This window comes from Rhinoderma darwinii, chromosome 3 (assembly GCF_050947455.1).
Source record: "Rhinoderma darwinii isolate aRhiDar2 chromosome 3, aRhiDar2.hap1, whole genome shotgun sequence".
In the NCBI taxonomy this organism is placed as follows: Eukaryota; Metazoa; Chordata; class Amphibia; order Anura; family Rhinodermatidae; genus Rhinoderma; species Rhinoderma darwinii.
In genome coordinates, this window is record NC_134689.1 from 222,557,980 (window position 1) to 222,576,278 (window position 18,299).

General features: G+C 37.9%; 1 protein-coding gene across 24 annotated transcripts in view; it reads right to left on the bottom strand.

The window, feature by feature from the left end:
- CELF2 (CUGBP Elav-like family member 2) overlaps positions 1-18,299 on the bottom strand; it is a 433,449-nt gene that overhangs the window by 348,619 nt on the left and 66,531 nt on the right. The window lies entirely within an intron of this gene.

Below are 18,299 nucleotides of genomic sequence, written 5' to 3' on the forward strand. Positions count from 1 at the left end.
AGGGATGGGATAAAGGGAAGGGATGGGAAAAATTATAGAATTTTGTTTTACCCCTATTGAAACAGAGGAAGTTAAAAAAAACAAAACATAAGGCATGAACCATTCTGCCCTAAGAAGGCGATCAGTGGGGATCAGATTGGATCGAAATTCAAACAAGAAATCTATAGATTTACATAAGCGCTGATATTATTTTGTACTAAGAAATAATCAGAGCTTATATATCTATATAGACATTTAGATGTTTAGCACTAACCCCCAATTTATCATAGAAATATTCCCCGATTTGCCATTTAGTGGTTAGAATACTCACTAGTTTTACAATTTGAGAGGTGCATATTTTCCTAGTGACTGGTCATAATGTAATGCCATTTAGATCTCTCTCTAACGTAACCAGAGTTATAGACCATAAAAATAATTGCTGGCATAAATTTTTTCCTGATCTATGTCCCATGTCAGAATTTATCCATTGAATGACTTGCATTAGTATAAATTATCTGGTATTATCAGTAGTAATGTAAGTTATATAAACAATACGCTGCACTGTCACATTGTTATTCTGACACACATTTATGGAGTTCTCCATAAGTACAATGAAAACTACTGACATTTAAAGGCTCTCTTGGCAACTGCCTTATTGTTATCTTTATGCACAAGACACATTTTCAATTAAATATTCACACAGAGGAATTTTGGTTTTAGATTTTATATACCAAGCGGGACTTGAAATGCTGCAAATTTTATCTTTAGCTCATTCGCTGTCAGAGTATAAATGCACTTCTTAAAGTAAGAGGGACAATTAGAGAATATAATATGGTACATTGTAGTACTCTATAGATGGGTAACACAGGCTATATACAGTATGGCAGGCTTTATAATAATGTTAGGTCTTATGCACATGGCCGTTCAGGGCACCATATAACCTGTGATCTGTGTTTGTGGGAGGAGGCTTTAAATAGGGGACATAGATATCCCGAGGTATCGGGGGGAGGGGGACGGCATGGAAGCCGGCTTTAGGGTATTTTTTCTATTGCCTTGAATATGGTATCACAAATGCAAAATGTAAATATGTTTTTTTGTTTTACGTACTCTGGGTAATATTTTACATTTTGTACCAAAAACACTGCAGTTTCACTAAAAGGTACAGTTTTAGTTTGTTTTTATTGGATGCATTTTTCAATAGCACTCATAGTCCTTGTGCGAACCCAGCCTTGTACTGAACACATAAAGCAGATTTCAACGGGACAAGGCATAAAATTCACAGTATTAGTAATCACTACAGCTGAAAACTCACAGATCTTGCTTTAAAACTAGACAAGTTTTGTGTTAAAAAAAAAACTTGACTGATAAGTCATTCCGAACCGGCCTCTAAACATCCATGACTATCTTACAAACACAGCTGTATCTACTATGTAGGCCTTAAAGGAAATGTTTCAGGAAGTTCTTCTTATAGAGTTATAGAGTAACGTCTGCATGTTAATAACTCCTTTTTTACCCTTTTTTTTTGGCAAAGCCCAAATAAATTATTGCTCTCATTTATGAAATGAGAATGTATGGACAAGCAGTAGGAGTAGGTGAAGTTGGCGCATGCAGTTGTCTAGAATGTAAAGAGCAATACAGGGTATCTCACCAGCTAATTCCAACACCTATGTATAGACAAGATAGTAGTATATAGAGGCATTAACGTGAGAACATAAAAATCTGAGTTTACAATATTGTAGTATACTTAATGGAAGAATCCTAATGTTCCTATATATGCCTTGTCTCAACAATGGACCCCCTAGAAATTTGCTTAATAACCCAGATTTAATGTCATGTAATGTACAAAATAGAATGTTCGGGCATAAATGGTAGTTATTTTGCATTATATAGTAGATAGTAAGTAAAACGGTTTGCGGACAGTTTCTAGCAGAATGCAGACAACGCTCCAGACAGCTCTGCAGCCTTGAGCGAAGTACTAAATGGAAACGCATTCTAAAGGACTTATGAGCCACATCGCGACCTGGAGCTTTTGGCTAAGTGGCACTGCTGATTTTAAATAGCCCCTCATTACACAACAAATGTTATATTAATTATTTTAATACTAACCTACTTCTCTGTCAGAATGCCAATCCTAGTCGCATTTAAAATACATTCTCTCGAGGCAAAAATATAATTCCATATTTAATTTTTATGAATAAAACTAGTTATTTTGTCATTTTGGTTCATACAGGAGAGAACGACGTTCAAGGGGCCTGGGAAGAAAATCTCCATGTAATTTCATTTTAGGTCAAGGAGGAAAGAAGGGCATAATGGAGTTTTACTTCCCTGTTTATAAAATGAATTAAAATTAAATGACTAACTATAAAATGGCTTCCCAGGTCATTTAAGCTAGCAGTAAAATTTACTGGCCATCGTTGCTGTAACTTGTTGGATTGATGGCAGAGAATCTGGTCGTTTTTTCCTAATTTGTTATCTCATATAATATATAAATGGCATTACAGCCTCTGAGAGTAGAGCAGTTAAACAAATTAAGACCTTGTCTTCCATGATTGGGGCGGACATGAAGACATGTTGGCTTGTAAAAATGTGAACACCAACTTGACTAAAGAACTTCAGAAGCTTCTTTTCTTCGTGCAATGCTGAGCACTTAAGTCAGAAGCCTAACAAGTGGCTATTGGGCCACATTGTTCAATCTGACCCAAGGTCACTGAAATTACCTTCATCTTTACAGCTGAAATAAAATACCCCCAATAGATGGTAATTCCAAAAGTTTGGCTGCCACAAGAAGTAAAAAGGAAGTAAGTCTGCATAGTAAATAGGAAGCTAAATTGAGTGGGGGGGGTGGATTAGGAGGAACAATGACATACTATGTTAAGTACTCAAAGATCTAATCACGGTAGTTGGAGCAAGCTCACTATTCTTTATAATAGATCAATATTATAATGTATGTCATTTGCATTAATATGTCTTCATATATGGTGGCATCTGAAATCATTGGCAGGCCCAAGTATCGCTTAATCATCAGGTCCCAGGAGCTTGAAGTTCGTTTGCCTGTTGCGCTGTGCCACAGTTTTTGGTAAAGCATTGCTCTAATAGTCATAGATTGTATGCCAATACTAAAAATCTTATCTTATTACAGCCAATAAAACTGAAACAGCCATTTGTCAACCAAGCAAGAACAAGAGATGATGACTACCTATAACCACTTTATTAACTTTCACCATGATATCCTTATAGGTTTAGATTGTATTACAACATAGAGAATATTTTCATGAGATTAAGGCTGTATCCACATGGTCATAACAAGCCACATTCATTCATTCATTCATTCATTCATTCATTCATTCATTCATTCATTCATTCTACAGTCATATCAACCAGACACCATGTGCCTCTACTGCACCAAATAAAGACCACTATGGTGATCTAGGTTTGGTTCCATAGAGTTGTGGGTGGAGTCTTATTGTTGTGGCCATAACAAAGATGCTAAAATGCTTCTCTATCGTGACTGTCTAAAACCCATTCTAATGGGATAAATCTGTATATACATACAGTATATAGTACAAAATGCCATTTTGTAGTGTTACTGTAGTTTATAAACTAGGTGCTGGTAAACTAGACATAACCGTGTGACTGGCACACTTATATAAGCTTTATCCTTGTGCAATTATAATACTAGGCACCCACTCCCCTCATGAATAGTAGGTGTGAGAGTGGATGTTCATCAGTATTTTGCACCTGGGAAATCTCCCTCCATGTAGCATTGTGGCTTGTCTGCATCCTGTTGGGAATTGGTTGTTTGTACCTGCCCTTGTATTAGTAAGTATGGCCTTTTTCAGTGATTTTAAATAAATACAGTTCTTTTTTTTCGGTGATTTGTATGTATCTCCAGGCTTACAAATCAGTGAACAGAAATATCCCAAATGCATAATGGTTCTGAACTGGCATTTCATCATAAGCCTTTGATTGTCAGATGCATGCAACCAATATATCTGCTTTCTCAGTAATCAACGATCTAATGAGGTAGTTTGAATATTTATGAGGTTATCTTAATAACTGTGAAAGTTTTTTTTCCATTTTATAATAATATATTACAATAATTGGCTTATCTCAAAACAACACCGTTAGTATGCTTTCTGTTCTACTGATGTAACTGTGCGCAGTCTCACCCCTGTGAAGGTTGAAAAGCAAATGGTCAAATTAAAAGGTGTCAGATCACACCAGTCAAGCCACTTGTAAAATACATATATCACAATGCTTCACAGCAATGACACCAAATCAACCCTGGCAAATTTGACCACACTTGGGGCTCTTACCATTTGTTACTGAAGACAGCAGAAACCAGGAGGTACAATAGGTCTTAGCTCTTTTCAACCATCATAATATAGTATTATTTTGTAATTTATTATTAAAGGGGTTATCCGGTTTATCAAAAAAAATATGAAAGCAGAGTGGTGAGAAGGAGCTCTGGAGGCAACTGTGAATATGTGGAACTGCACACTGATGATGACCATGTTCAGTAGAAGAAAGGCTACATCCACTCCCCCCCCCCCCCTGACGTTCTGACTCCTGAGCACTTCCACAGACTAAGGCCCCATGCACACAAACGTAAAAACGCTCATAATTACGGGCCGTAATTACGGAATGTTGTTACGGGCCCATGGACTTCTATTGGCCACGGGTACCTCCCCTTATGCTTACGTGCCGTTGAAAGATATAGAACATGTCCCATTTCAGGCCGTAATTACGGCACGGGCAGGCCCATAGAAGTCTATGGGGCCCCCGTAATTACGGGTGACTACGTGTGGGCACCCGTAATTACGGCAGCGTTACTAGGCGACGTCAGTGAATAGTCACTGTCCAGGGTGCTGAAAGAGTTAAACAATCGGCAGTAACTCTTTCAGAACCCTTGACAGAAACTACCGATCACAATATAGATCAACCTGTAAAAAAAAAAAAAGACGTTCATACTTACCCAGAACTCCCTGCTTCTTCCTCCAATCCGGCCTCCTGGGATGACGTTTCAGCCCATGTAACCGCTGCAGCCAATCACAGGCTGCAGCTGTCTCATGGACTGCCGCTTCATCCAGGGAGGTCAGGCTGGATGTCGAAAGAGGGACGCGTCACCAAGACTCTGGCTGCATAATTTTTGAACAAAACAAAAAAAGTGCAAAAAAAGACTGAGAAATTGCCACCAAAAATAGAAGTAAGCATTATGTGTATGTGTGAATTCAGCCTTACAGAGTTGCTAGATCTTACATTAGACAATGCCAATTCAAGGTGGAGCACCACTGCACTAGATTCATTGAGAAATACAGTGAATGGCAAACCAATAGTGCGATCCTAGTTGGACTGGGCTAACTGTGACCAATATCACTGGTCGCACTTAGTCTAGTCCATGTAGCCTAAGCCTGACTTTGTCTATAAGATATGGCATTTTTTTTTTCGTTTAAGAAAACTGAACGCATGTGACTTAATGTAAAATTGATAAATCAATAGATGAGTTGAACAGAAATTGATTCAAATATTTGATATATAAACTTTTTTGCTTCAATGATCACTGAGCACTTTTTTCGTGTATACATAGTAACACAGTATTGGTGTCTCAGCCTTTTAAAAAACAGTTTGGAAATGTAATGTTCCCTCTGCACCAGGGAAGATCAGTTATTTGACAAGAAGCCGACATTTGTAGGTACTTGTTATGTTTACAACATCAGATTGGGGATATTAACGGCAGTTTAGCAGTTGCCAAATGGGCAATACTTAAAGGTAGTTTGGGCAAATGGGCTCCAATTTATTGCTTCGCCCAGCATTTCATACTGGTTTGCTTTGCCCAGCATCATTTCAAGGACATGATCCAGCGCTCTACATAGCTACACGTTTATTATTTTTCACACATACAAAGTTCTAATACAATGACCAGAAATCATTACTGACCAGAATGTCATTTATCAAAATCACATCAAATAGCAAAATGACACCAACATTATAGCAACATAAAAGTGTGGACAACAGCATGGATGTCATTTGTTTCACAGGTGGCAGCATAATGTTAAACACTGTATTCAACTAGTGATATTTCTACCCACCAACAGTGTTACAAATAGATTGGTGTCAGAAATCCTATTCCAGGAACTGTGAAAAATGTAATTCCTCTAAGTGTGTCACAAAAAAAGGGGCTTTTAGTTAACCCTGGAAATTGCATTTGCTGTAAAATTGCTTTGCACGGAATGAATATGGTAACTTCCATTTGTATACATGAAAACATCACACATTGCTATGGTAACCAGGGAGAGTATGACAAATTGTAAATGTTCAAACTCAGCAAGAATTGTGGTAATCACGTTGCCGTTGTAACTCTGCTTCCTACCACAAATTCCCTGCCCTTCTGTAATACTGTCTACAATACATTAATACTCAGCCATTAGTACTGCGGTCATGTGGGGCAGAGACATAGGATGTCATTATCACCTGTTGTGTCGCAGCACCTACGTCCTATTACTAATATTGATCATTCCTTGAAAGAGTCACCACATGGAGGCCACTGTTATATCTTACATAAGGGCGCTACAACGAAAGTAACGAATAATGTCACTATGCAAACCATGCTGAGCACATAAACTTCAATATGGGTCTTATGGGTTAAATGGTAAAAACAAAATTGAAACCCAAGGTAGTTTTATTATTTTGGATAACAATACTGAAAGAACCCAATAATTATGCAGTCATATCTGTACACATCGGATATATGGTGTATATATATATATATAGAAATATGTATAAATATATATATACATATATACATATATATATATATATATATATATATATATACAGATGTGTCCTTTCTTCCTATCCTTACCTTCCTTCCTATGTGAAATGTGTCGAGATGACGGAAAAAAAACTAGATTTTGCAATATTCGGTCACGAGATATCTATGCTATACCTGTCTGTGTGTGGTCGCCTAGTAGTTGTGATGTGAAATGCAGAACTAGCATGTCGCGATATTGTATTGAATTGATTTCATGAGAATTTGGCGTCCTAAACCAAAGCAAATGTAAGAGTGGACACATCTATATATGTTAAAATTATTACTTTAAGACCATAGTGCAGACTGCTGCATAATGTACTTTGACTGAAGACAAAATTATATATTGCTGTAAATGTGACAGTAAATGTGAAAAACACTATAGGTAGACTTTCAGAATAGACTGAAGTGACACTATTCCACTGGTAAGAAACCATTTGTCAAAGTATTTGTAAGGCCAGATTCACCTATAGCTGTTTGATAGAGTTTTTGATGCGTTATTTCTTTTAAGCCAAAGCCACGAGTGGATTGTAAACAGAGGAAGGTATGAAAGGAGAAACTTTATATATATATATTTTCAATCTTGTTCTGGCTAAAAAAAAAAATCAAACACTTCAACACATAACTGGACTGTGATAACAAGGCCTAAGTGTTCCGTTGCTGTGCAGAAAAAGTAATGAATTAATATCATGTTTTTTGCTAATTTTCCTATGTACTACAAACTGGAACTAAGCCTATGGAATTGCATGATTATTGAATAGTGTCATTGTGCAAGCTGTAACTTCTTCACTATTAATGGAATAATGCACTGACACTTTATTGTTCCACTCCGATGCTATTTACTGTGAAAATTCAATCAAAACATTGCTTAAAAAAAATAAAAAAATATTTTGGCAAAAGTTTCCTAATGTATTTTTACAACATTTTATTATAACTATCTCTACAAAGGCATAATTTGTGGATCTTGGGCCCCAATGCAAAATCAGGGCCCCAACTATTCTCTATCTTTTATAGTACTGGTCTTCTTAAATGGGGAAGAGTGATCTTTTGGGCTCCCTCAGAATCCAGGGCCCGAGTGAGACTATAGTTACACCCCTGTATATCAAGATTCCTCTATGGCCTGTGTCCCATAGGAGGACTATGAAGTGCAATAAATGGTGGTCTATAAATATAGCTAGCGGATTAGAAAAAAGGGTCTGCTTAAAAAAACAAAACCGTTTAAAATGTTCCTGTCCATCGAATATACTAAAATGATGAAATGAATAAAGATAACATAATAAGGAATTACTTGGATTTTGCATATCATTAAAAACACATCATAAATATACTAAATAGAATGTGGAAGACATCAAATGGAACGTAAGAAATGAGCAAATCTAACAAAGGCTGATCTTGATGGACAAATTCTTTGTTTCCAACTTTCCAACCTATGCAACAGTGTAATTTCCAATTTCTGTAGAATAGATTGTGTAATTTTAGAGAGATGAGCAGCATGGATTCCGCAGTGCGCACAGGCAGCTCAGCTCAATCAGCTGACTTTTATCTCTGTGACTGCAGGTCGCATTATCTCATGAATGAACTGCTATGTAGGTCAGTTTGAATCTTCTTCTAATTGAATGCACATTTTAGTCATGGGCATTCATGCTCTAAATATCAAGATCTCTGATAATTGGTAGTCAGAATATATGCTTACCATAGAAAAGACGTAACAATTTCAAACTGTTTGCTTTATAAAATATAGGTGTTCATTATGGTTCAGAATCGATGAAGGGATGAGGATGCCGGTAATTTGCCAGCGGGGACTACTGGAGTAAACATGAATGACATTGAGGAATTAATATCAAGTCTTTTGCAATGAAAAAGATCATTCTGTATACAAACTTAAAGGAGTTGTCTTATCATAGGCAACACCTTTATTATGAGTCGTGCCTGAGATCCCCGGCAAACAGTTGATTTTTCCAAATTGTACTCCGCTGCTATTTTCTCATGCAGTGGCCGAGGCATAACTTGAAGATGCTGGGCCCCAATGAAAAATCCTATCATGAGTCATCTATACAGCTGGTCTCGGATTTGGACCGTCTCATAGACCATGACCCTGATGCAACTGCATACTCTGCACCCTTCAAGTTACATCTCTAGTCCATGTAATACAAAGATAGGCCGGATCCGCCAGAGTGTGAGCTGTTGCTTGTAAGTGTCTCTTTGCTCAGGCTGCTAGAGCAGGGACCACTCTATGTCACCCACAAGCACTAATAGCGCATATGGAAAGGGTGGGTCCAGGTGAGATGACCCCTTTAACAAAAAGTGTCAATGGTGACCATAGATACATAGTAAGTATGGTCAAAAAAATACATATATCCATCAAGTTCAACCAAGAGATGGGAGAAAGCTACAATCAGATTCTAGATTTTATTCACCAGACCAGGTATGAAAATGAAAGCTGTAATCTGATTGGTTGCTATGTACAACCTTTTTAACCTGCAGTTAGGCAACACGGCTACTTTTTTCCTGAGACAGTTTTGATATATGACGCCGACTGTGTATGGTTGTTACAATATGTTCCTTTTTTAGTATAGGGTAGGAATAAAAAGGTAATATTTCGATAACTCCGCTTCTACACTGCCCATTTAGGCTGGGGCTACACAGACTTTTTTTTAGCGGATATAGCCAATTTCAACTCTTACAGGACAGTTGCAGTCCATGTACATAGAACTTTCATGACATTTTTATGCAACTATTACTCAACAAAAATGCAGAGAAAGAAAAGTGAAAGTAAGGTGCATGTAAATCAAGTATTGAAGCTGTGTGACAGAAATTGGAGGTGGCCTGCCATAAAATGTCTATGTGTTGCCCCCGCCTTAGGCTGAATTCAGATAGACACAGTACGGGTCCATGCAGGAGCCATATATTTAGTGCCAAAAATGGAATTATATCCTATAATGTGTTCAAGAAAGCCTTTAATAAGAACGGTTTCCGAAAGACTTTACCCAAGGCTTCTTTCACACTACCGTTACTTTCCATTTACCTCTCTTCCGTCAGAAGAACAGAGGATCGAAAGATTAAACAGAAAGCAATGGTTCCGTTAGAATTACCATTGATTTCAATGGTAATTCTTTTGTTTCAGTTGCTTTCCGCTTGTCTCCGTTCGCTAGGTTTCCGTTTTTTTCACGGAAACAAAAGTCCTGCAGACTGCACTTCTGCTTCCGTAAAAAAAAAACGGAAAATTAGAGAACGGAGACTAACGGACAGCAACTGAGACAAAAGAATTACCATAGAAATCAATGGTAATTGTAATCGAACTGTTGTTATTCTTTCGATCCTCTCTTCCTCTGACGGAAGAGAGATAAACGTATACTAACGGTAGTGTGAAAGGAGCCTAATACACATGCTGCCATCTTAGGTGGAATAGCGGCCTTTGGACCGCCTTGTGCACAAGGAAAGAGATTCCAAGGCGTTTTCTGCATACCTGCCAGTGGTTAGGATTGGTCATAAAATAAACTACAACAAAACATTACTATATACAGTACATTAGGGAAATATGATTTTGATGAAGAAAAAAAAGAGAAAGTTAAGGCACATCTCTTAAAAATAATGAATGTTATCACTTATATACTGTGCATTACTAGCCATGCTGGATATGTATTTGAGCTATCCATCTAACCACTCATCCATATACTTCACCATAAGGACCGCAGCATGCGGGCTTCTGATTAACAACTTTTTTTTTTCTATTTTCCATAAACAACATTAATGCACTAGCTTGGAAGTAACTGATTGTGTGTTTCCCTGACAAATAATACTTAATATTTCAATTGCACTTTATTAATCTCCATCCATCTTTCTTTCAGAACACATTTAGAGGTGAAAATTTAATAAAGGAAAAACAATAATGCTATGTTGTGAAAAAAAAAGGAAAAAATCTGAACAGCATTAATATTTAAAATAAACTAGCAGAAGTATGTGCTAGCTAATGTACTTTGCCAGCATAACTGACTTTCTCAAGATACAAGATAAATGTTCAGGTTCGACCCACAGGCATTTCTGTATTAACCCTCTCATGGGAGTCATTGGGAAGTGCTCAAGTCCTAATTAAACATAAAGCAAAGTATCTAAAAAATGTTGTACTACAATACTGTACATGTGGAAAATTAGCATCGAATAGCCCAGTACTGAATGACCTATACGACTCATAATCTGCGAGCCTTTGTCATATACATTCTTTATGTATTGAGCACCTTGAGCTATTATCACTGCTCCTCAATAGAACTGAGGTGATAACTCTGGAGAAGTATATTATTTCTTACCGACAGAAAACTGAAAAGACTTATCTTTAGTATCAATTCTGCCTAAAATGGATAAATACGCAGAAACTAATGCAATGTAGACTGAGTAAATACACATAAACTAGTGGTAATATAGGCCAGCGGCAACCATTACCATACAGTATATCCTACAGTAGAGGTTTCTAGAATATATTGCATTTACTAATCTGTTTATTATTTATTATAGTCAGGGTCAGTTTTATAGCAAACTGAGGACCTGGGCAAAAAGCAAATTATGGCAAATATAATTGTTACATTTGCTGGTGTCCTACGGCAATTAGGAGCTTAAAGGTAAATTCTGGTTGCTCCCAGGGGGACATACTCAGGGAGCCCCTAGCACACAGGGACCCTGGGAAGTTGCTTAGATTGCAACCCCCTAAATCCGAACATGAATATAGTGCCGTTTTTACTAGCCAACCTTATTATCTCCTATTTTTGCATATGTAACATGTTTCTATGACGATTCCCAATAATATGTGTCCCTGGTGGTGTTATAATAGTGCCATTTACTACAGGTCTGTGCAGACATTTCTTTTCAAAGTATGTTGTCTAAGACATAGGATGTCATGTACATAAGATTTAATTCAAAGAGTTCCAACTAACGGAATAGACTACCTGCAAAGACGCCAGGGGAAATTCATTTCTACAGTTCCCTATACGTGTCTCCAAAAAAGTGTTATGGTTGCAATCTTTAAAACTAAGGCCTGAGATCCTACTCACAACAATCTTGTGTCTGTACTGGTGTTATTGAGGCCCAAGTATAACTCCAACATGTTAAGCCTAGGATGATGGGTGTTTTCTCTTTTAATATAAGAACCATCCCAGTACAGTAACTTTGGTAGGGTGACCTGGTCATGTCTTTTCTATTCTCGGGAGTGTGGATTTACTTCACTACTTCCATGCCTATCCACCTACACCAGCATCATTGCATTGCCAGATATAGTAAAATATATTATAGTCACACATAAACAATAATATGGTAATGACTTTTTCCAAGTCCTGTTTTAATAAAGATCCATTTAAAAAAATGTAGACTGCTTACAGGCAAATACTTCTAGCATGAAGGAAGACATGAACAGCAGGTGAGTAACTGATCAGCATATTCATACAGCAGAAATGTCGCGCATAGTGCTCTTAAATGTGAAGCACTGTGCTCAGAATAACTCCACCATCAAAATGATTGGCAGAAAGAAAGCTGCAATGTGTACGAAGAAACATGCACAGGAAAATAAAAACGGAAGCGGGCGCTAGATCATTTCTGATTGCTCATTGGGGAAATCTCAGATGAGAAAATTGGAAACCAGAGAGCACAGTATTGTTCCTCTTCATGGTCAGGATCCTGCAGTCCCAAAGAGTAATCTTACATGTTAGCAGCTGTAAGCAATTATACAATTAAGCATTCAATCTTACTTAAGAGCTTTAAGCACTTCTGCGTTTTTCTCTGCAGGTAAAATGATACCTTTTTCCTTTAGTACAAGTGCATGGTGTTGAGGCTTTTATTTTACATCATTTTGAATATTCTATCATCTGTAAAGTAAATTAGACACGTTCAGAAGATTACACTGAAAATGGCACTATAGTGCTACTATAACTACATAAGCTTTGTTCACTTCTTCTCGTGTGGTCTTAATTTCATGTTTTGATCACTTCTGGAATCTACGTTTCTGTATGGAATCTCTTATGAGGATGTTCAGGCATTGGAGATTTAGGCTAGCTGAGACATTATCAATTTTAATCGAGAAACATTATAAATAGACCTATAGAGACAGGAAGGACAGTGGGGACATTGTAATTACACAAGTTTTCTGGCATAATTACTTTTAGAAAAATTAAATTCGGAATTTAAAAAGTTGCAGTTGAGGACAATGTTGACTGACAGATGGAGTGCCATATTTCTACATATTGGAAACTGTGGGTAAATTTAATCACACATAAGTCTTAAGACTAAGGCATTATGAATACAATGCATGGAGACATGGTAGATGAAATCATGGGGTGCCTCTGTCCACCTATGGGAGGCAAAGCGCTCTACTCTATGAAATATTACTGTCCGTGTACTTCCGAGGAAAACAGTTCCCAAGGGAATATTATAAGCAGTGTATTTGGGATCAGTACAACATACATCCTGATTTAAAGGGGTTGTCCCACAAAACACATGTATCCCCTATCCACAGGATAGGGGATACATGTGTGATCGCTGGGGGTCCGACCGCTGGGACCCCGACCGCTGGGACCCCGACCGCTGGGACCCCAGCGATAAGGAGAACGGGGGACCAAAAGTACCCCGAAGTGCTTCATTAGAAGCATGGGACTTCCGGAGTCTGTGTCCGTCTTGTGTGTCCGTCAGCTCCATAGAAATGAACGGAGTGCCGATGGCACTTGTGCGCATGCGTGTCCAACGTTACATTCATTTCTATGGAGCTGCCAGATACAGACCCCAGAAGTCCCATGCTTCTCATGGAGCACTTCAGGGGACTTTCGGTTCCCCGTTCTTCTTATCACTGGGGGTCTTAGCGGTCGGACCCCCAGCGATAACAGATGTATCCCTTATCCTATGGATAGCGGATACATGTGTTTTGTGGGACAACCCCTTTATCCTCAAGATTATTGACAGTTTTCTACTGGGCATCGCAAGCACAGGTCACCATGGAACCCCAACTAAACACATTGGAGGTGTACTTAGTAACAGTCAAAAAAATAAACAAAGTGCTATTTGTAGATTAAAAAATAATTACCTGGCTTTCCTCTGTACTTGCTATTTTTATTACATACAATGCGTGTACAGCCACCAGAAATAAAAATTTAATGAGTATATATTTTATTGTATTATTTCTATTAAAACGATGCCCATACATACAATATAGCGTATTTGTACAATATAGTGTTTATAAACATGTTCTGGACTGACATTGTACTGACTATACTGGAGACTGAGCGAGGGTCCTTGGTGACTAATTAAATGAACCCCTTTGCTACTTGGTAACTGTTTCTATCTCCCATAGACAGAAAATCTCCAGTAGCTTATTGGTAATAAAAGGTAATGCTGAGTTGAGCTGCAGAAGTAAAGAATAGGTAACACTTAATCCTCACTAAAACTTCCTTGCTGTTCCATCTCAAGGGACACTTTACAACCTGTGCTGTCACTGGATTGTCATTTGAGGCAAACTGAGAAAAAACCCTAAAGCTAGCCAGTAGCGAGTCCTTACATGATTGAGATTGTCCTTCATGGTCCTGTCCATGAGATTGACAAGTTGAAGACACAAATGGGAAAATGAGTAGGAGCACTAGATGTACTCTGGCAATTGAGAATATAGTTTCAGTTCGAAAAATATTATATGACATTATTTTTTTTTGTTACAAGAAATAAATCTAAAATTTTACAATCACCTCTAGAGAGGCCTTGATTTAGTGTATCTTATTAAAAGCTATATACAATATACATAAATGTTTGAGATTAAGGACTTGGGAGTCTGTGCTTGAAGGTAGTAGAGGTTAAGCATCAGTCCCACAGACCCCCCATATGAAAGGTATAACCTACCTCAATGATATGTATGCTACAGTCTACGACAATAGAGTCCAGAAATGAAATATATGGACATGTATTATATTTCAGTTGTCACTTTGTAGGTATGTGCATAGAATTTAACCTAATTGTAATAAAATAATTTGTACTTCAAATGAAATAAATAACATCTCCGTATCTTTAAATGTATACATGCAAAAAAGCTAAAAGAGAATTGCACTAGAAATTACCAGTTTTGTTAAGAAAATAAGACAGGGATAAAAAGCCGAGTATAATTATTATCTATGCAGTATTCAATTGTTAACATTGAGATTAAAACAAAAAGATCATGTCGGCTGACAGTGAAATAATGCTGAAAGGTGTGAGAAAAAGCGAATACAACTTTAATGTGACATGCTTTTATCGAGGAAGCTATGTACTGCTATATTTCAATGACAAAAAAAAACAGATAAGAGCCCTCACCCCTTGTTGATGTATTGTACAGATCTAGACAATGTATTATCAGAAGACTATTTGGAATCTATTTTTCACGGTTCCATTTTCTGCTTTCCATTCCCTTGAGTGGCTGCTACCATAAATAGCTATCTGTGATCAGGAGGCAGAGAGGGTCTAATCAATGGCACAATGTAGGCATCAACCGGTGTTATGGTACCGGTGGAATGTGAAGAATTGTGAGAGTCTCATTTCTGATGAGCCTTTACAGAATGTAAGATAATACTAGATTAATAGCTTATTGTGATACATTTCTGTTTACATGTAGTTTTATAATAAAATATTAAGAAGAAAGTACTGAGTTGTATGATATACATGTATGCAAAAATGTGCTATGCTGTTGAGTTTTAACCCTGTATAAATAACACCCTAATTTATTCTTCTCAATAGCTTTGCTATGCAGATCTGTCACAAAAGACTCTAAATATTCAAAAACTACTAGAATAAGAACCTATTTTATACAGGTTTATATATTTTTTTTAATGACTTGTATGCAAGCAATGCTATTAAATATAGTAACTATAGATACATAGTACGGTTGAAAAAAGAGATATGCCCATTAAAAGAATTATCCTAGAATCTATAATTGTCTGGTCGCTAAAGGCCCGACCGTAGGGACCCCCATTAATCGAGAGACTGGGGGTGCCGAACCTACCATTCCTCCTCATTGCCCCCACCTGCAGTGAGAAGGAGTTTAAAGGGAGCAGCGGTTGAAAATGCGCCCACCACTCCATTCAATGTCTATTGGACTGAAACAGTTTCCATAATTTCCACAGAATTTGAATGGTGCGGCAGCACGCATGCAGGATTGCCACTCCATTTAATGTTCTCCTCACTTTATTCAAGCAATGAGAAGGAACAGAGGGTTTGGGACCCCCCGTTCTCACGATCGATATGGATCCCAGCGATCAGACAATTATCACCTATCCTTTGGATAGGTGATACTTGTCGATTCTGAGAATACCCCTTTAAGTTCAAACAGGAGAAGAGATGGGATATAGAAAGAAGGTCAAATTGAAAGCAGTAGTTACCCATAGTTCTGTATCCACAAATTTGCCAGTCTCATGGGAGGGGCTTGATGGGTAAGTTATTTAAAAAAATATTAGATAATCCCTTTTTGTTAGAAGAATCAGTTGGCGGCAAATGATCCCAAAGTGTCTTTTTGCTGGTACCATCAACAATCAGATGTAATCTGTGAGGGAACCCAGAAGTGTTCAATTCATCTGCAGCACTATCTAACGGGAAGTAAGGATGAAAACAATGGGTTGTCCATGTAATGCATGGATGTGCCGAGTCCTCCAGAGCGAGACACCTGTTTTAACCATTCTTCATTTTGGATCATAGACGAGGGTCCCTAATATGGTGTTTACAAAGTAGTTTACTAAACCTGAAAACTGCTTTCAATTTGACAACAAAAGTTTATATTTGAAGAGATGTACAAACAAATAAAACGGTACCACACAAAAAGCTCAAACCTTCAAGCAGCCAAGAAAAATCTCTATATATGTGTATGTCTGCATTTCCTTTTAACAATAAAGCTGATGCTTCAGTGCTGAAATAAACTATGATAAATCCCCTAATACATCTAATCAGATTAGATCAGCTTTGTGCACTTTCCATAAACAAGCTGCAACAAGACCCACATACCACGACAAAGCAATCACATCTCAAATGGTTACACAAAATGGAGGAGAAAGGACTGAGGAATTTCATTGTAATATAAGAGATAATGCCTGAGGCCTTGCTTTCTTTAATCTTAGACTTCCTTGAATTTTCATCTTCTCGGCCCTGACAGCTGTTCCATCTTTGAGTGTTCCCTTCTTAAGGTTGTTGAATTTTTTTCCCCTCCTAAACCTCTTACTAAAGCTTATCAGACAAATGTAGTAGAAGGCCAGAAAGTACTATTTACATATTGTTTCCATTCCTCCTGCATAAAACCAATGCTACTATTTTCTGAATAGCCGGTTTACCTCAAAATTCACTGCTTTGTAAAAATGGCTTTATGGGTTGCAGAACTATATACATTTACTAGCAAAGTCCATAGTCATAAAGATGGTTGTATATTGCTCAGCACTGTGTCCTGGCGGTATTGCAGCTTTTGATCAGACTACCATCTGCTTGGTGTTTCTATGTTTCCTCTATGCCTATGTGGGTTTCCTCTGGGTAATCAGTTTCCTCGTATGGAACAATGTGGTGTAATAATTTGCTTCCTATACTAATCTGTATCTATGATTATGGTAGCAAATTAGAATTAGGCCTTATGTACGCGGCAGAGCCGATGTATTATGGAGATATTTTACTCTAGAAGCAATGCTTCTAGGAGAGACTACCTCAGTAATGTGGCATATGATGTTGCATGCCATGTTTCTTTATCTGTCAGATTCATACCTCTGTATGATATTGGAGGGCCATCAAGGTACGGGAGGGCACCATAGACTTCTATGAGTGCAGTTTTACAGCTCCGTACAACCCAGAGTTTGTGTGAATATTAGGGATGTCACGATACAAGAATTTGGACTTCGATACCGATACTTGATTTAGTATTGCGATTTCGATACCAATTTGATACTTTGTCAACAGTAATAAAAAAAAAAGTTCTTCCATTTTCTGATGTGAGGCGCGTGGTGTGATGAGGAATTTAACCTCCACGTGCCTCACATTAAGGACCTGTTCACACGAACTATTTTGATGAGCTTTTTGACAAGCTTTTTGGTGCGGAAACCGCTCCGCAAAACTCGTCAAAAACCAGCCGAAAATGCCTCCCATTGATTTCAATGGGAGGCGGGGGCGGTTTTCCCCCGCGAGCGGTAAAACCGCCTCGCGGGAGAAAGGACATGCCCTATCTTCGCGCAGTTACGCCTCTAACCTCCCATTGACATCAGTGGGAGGCAGAGAAGCGTATTTTGTGGAGTATTTTGCCTATAGCACTCAATGGGCACGAGCGAAAAACACAGCGAAAATCACGGCTAACGCCGTGCATGAAGGTCAAAATCTGCCTCAAAATCCCAAACTGAATTTTGAGGCAGAATTTTCCTCCTGCAAAATACTGCGTGTGAACAGGGCCTAATAGTAATTAACCCCATCAGTTTCTCAGTCATAATGGGTTAATATGTAAGGTACATGATGGGGTTAATTACTATTAATATGAGGCAAATGGAGGTTAAATTTATCACAA